This window comes from Sceloporus undulatus, chromosome 1 (genome assembly GCF_019175285.1).
Source record: "Sceloporus undulatus isolate JIND9_A2432 ecotype Alabama chromosome 1, SceUnd_v1.1, whole genome shotgun sequence".
Taxonomy (NCBI): Eukaryota; Metazoa; Chordata; class Lepidosauria; order Squamata; family Phrynosomatidae; genus Sceloporus; species Sceloporus undulatus.
The window spans coordinates 215688941-215692449 of record NC_056522.1 but is presented as its reverse complement, the minus strand read 5'-3'; positions in this window follow the sequence as shown (position 1 = coordinate 215692449).

Here is a 3509-nt window from a genome sequence, read left to right as displayed (position 1 = left end):
TTAATCGTATTTTATTATCTTTCATTTTTTGTAAGCCGCCTTGATCATACCTTGTGGAAAGGCGGGGTAAAAATAAAAACTGTTATTATTATTATTATTAAAATGTTTAGAACTGTCTTAGTAGGATGAAGTTAAGAGATGTTGGAAATCAATGTTCTGTGACCAACATCACTACAGAAATCTTGATTGTGCAATTTGGGACTGGCATTCTGTGTATGCTTTGCCCCTGAAGTCAGGTTTAGGATTGCATTTCATCACACATTGCTGAAAAACTGGGCTGAAAGGGTCTTTAGAGCATGGTTCAACCTGTGATGCCACTTTGATATCACTTCTGTATTGAAGATGTCTTGTTGAGTAAGGGGCCTAATGCAAATTTTTCCTTTATCACAAATGATGGTAGATTTATGGCAAAGACACAGAGGGCAAAGGCAAGGCAGGAGAAGCATCATGCTGGAAAGATTTAAGAGCAAAAAACCTCTTGTTTTGTAGATGAGCTTTGCTTACATGTAGTTGGATTACTATAACAAGATTAGAAAGAATTTTCATCCCTCTTGAATGTAATAAACTCTCTGCTAAGAATAAATGTTGCCAATAAGACATTTAAAGATTATGCACATTTCTTTTCTTTTCTTTTTTTTAAAAAAGAGATCATTAGAGAGCAATAGATGGAATTGTAAAGATATCACAAAATGACTTCTTTGCATTTGCAAAAGCTACATACGCCAGATGGCATCCACACAATTTATTGTTCAGCTTTGGCCAGGAATTCCTAATGATAAATTGCCTGTGAGAGTGAGACAGACTCCAAAACTAGGCCATTCTGAATCACATTTTCTAGACCTTTCCTGTGAATTTTGAGGCTAAAAAGCACAACAGTGTGTTGTTCATCTACAATTATAAATTGACTTGTTGGGTGTCAGGAATAAATTTTTTGGCTAAAGCACAGGGGAAATTAATATTTCCTTGGTAGCATTACTGTCTTCTTCCAGGAACAAGATTACTCAAGTAGAACAGGAAGCGGGTTACTCCAGTCACATTTAGGTCATATGAAACATTTAAATAAATGTGACCATTTGTACTGAGACGTTTATTTCCTAATTGTGTGAGCGCATGAAATCTGAGCGTTACTCATGTTTTCCAATAAACAAAAAGCATGGTCAAAGCTTGAATACAAAGAACATCTGGTGATTTAAGTTGCCCTTTTTAATACTAATTTTAACAACTCCCAAATGTGGATAGGAATACCACTTTATACTTTGTTTAAAGTTCATTTCCTGTCCCTAGGCTATTTATTGACCCTTTAATGCTGGCCATTTCCACTTTTCACTTTTCCTGTGAGTCTTATACTAGCTTTCATTGACTTCATTCCATTCTTGACCTCTTTCCCCCTCAAGAAAATTAAACACAGCCCAAGACATGTTGGACACCAATTAGTTTTACAGCTCTTCTTACCTCCCCTCCCAAAACATTCTTTAGCTCATTGAGTCCACCCATAACATTACACTTCAAACCTCCAGAAAGGAGGGGGGGGACCTACAACAAGATACAGGTAATTAAACAGACTTTAGGGCAGGAAGGAAAAAAATCCATCAGGAGGGTTTTTTCCCCCCCACTCATAAATTACGAAGCACTGTTTCACTCATTCTTTTAAAATGTACTGTACATTGTAGGAAAAATAGACTGGCTATAAAAGGAAGCAGCATCAAACTGATTTTAAAAAATAGGCTGGCATCTTGATAGCAGCATATGCAGGTACAACTGATATTTAAACTTGGGTATTGAATTTTATGGTGATTCTGAGGGAGATGCAGCAACTAAACCCCTGCAAGGCTCACTTTCCTTCTACCTCTCATTATATGGCCATTCAGTGGCCGGTAGAGAGAAGGGGCATCAGAGATGCATCTGGTTATGTCCCTAAAGCCAGATGTAGAATGCCAAAGGCATATTTCTACCCCTTCTGGAGCTCCTCTGTGTATTACTGCTGCAGGTACATAATGCCACCAAAATGCATGGGGTCCCCATAAGTCAACAGGTGACTTGAAAGCGCATGCAAATGCACACACACAAATATAGCCAGGTGCTTGTTTGATGCTTTCCCCACTCTCCAGTGAATGGCCATGGAGGAGCGATTCCAACTAAATGGAGGTCAGTCCTGCAAGAGTGAGGGGGCAGGGGAGAGATGTATTGTATTTCTACCTCGCTGGAACTCTGATACATTTTCCAATGCAGGAGCTCAGCTTTAGTCTCTCAACTTACAGCAATAGAGGAAAAACTATTTAGAAGATATTTCTTGACCATATGAATAGGTAAAACCCAAAATTGCATAAATGACCATCTGCTCGCAGTATCAGACTTCTCCTCACTGTCCTCAATCCGGCTGATCTAAACTCTTTCCAGAGCTGATAATGAGGGAGAAGAGAGCATGCAGAGTTGTGGTGAGGGAGAAAATAAGGAAATCTGTTCCAATAATTTATGGACAGTGTTGGATCATCCCTTTATATAGCAAGTTGCTCTCTAAAGCTTTGTAAGGAAGAGGAAGATTGTTTCACTTATTCCACTTTTAAATGTATAGCAATACCAGAAGGATGGGGGAAAATTTGTCTGCGGCTGCATCAGCACTGCAGAAATAATCCAGTCTGACACCATTTTAGCTGCCATGGCTCAGTGCAATGGAATATTGGGATTTGTAGTTTTGTGAGCTATTTAGCCTGATGTCACAAAAATCAACAAATCCCAGAAACCCATAGCTTTGAGCCATGGCAGTCAACTTGGATTATTTCTGCAGTGCAGACACAGCCTAATTGGAGTTTTAATATGAAACCAACAAAATCCACGTTTTTCCAATTTATTGGGCTGAAGCCTGTACCTATATCTGCTGCAGATATAAACCTTGTCTTTCTTCGCTACACTTTGCTCACATTGTTTTGCAAATTTGGAACAAGCTGTTAGGCAGTGAACCTCACTCTTTTGACAGCCTAACAGCAGTTTTAATGTGAAACCTAAAAAACTCACATTTTTCAATTTACTGGGCAATCTGAAATGCAGTTGTCCTTTGGTATTCAGGGTTCTCTGAACTGAGCAATGTTGTTGACAGTGTTCACATAAAAATTACATACAAAATTTATTTATTTATTAAGGAAACTGCTCAAAACAATGCTCACAGAAAGGAAACTAATGCACATAATGCATTATAATGAGAAAAATGTATCCAGAAATGTACATACAAGAATAAAGGTACATTCAAATGTTTACATTGATTTTTTTTTTAAAATGGAAAATGAATGAAGAAAATCAAAATGAAGATGGGAAAAATGAGAAACTGAGAGAAACAGCATTTGAAAAAAAAGTCTTCCATTCTTATTCCTCTTTCTGCTTTGTCCTACAAGATTAATATATTTCTTGAATTGTAGCTCTGAACATTTTATGTACATAATTTTACAGATGAAAATCTATATGCATACATTGCTTAACCACTATAGAACCACTGACGATTTTCTAAAATGTGGTTC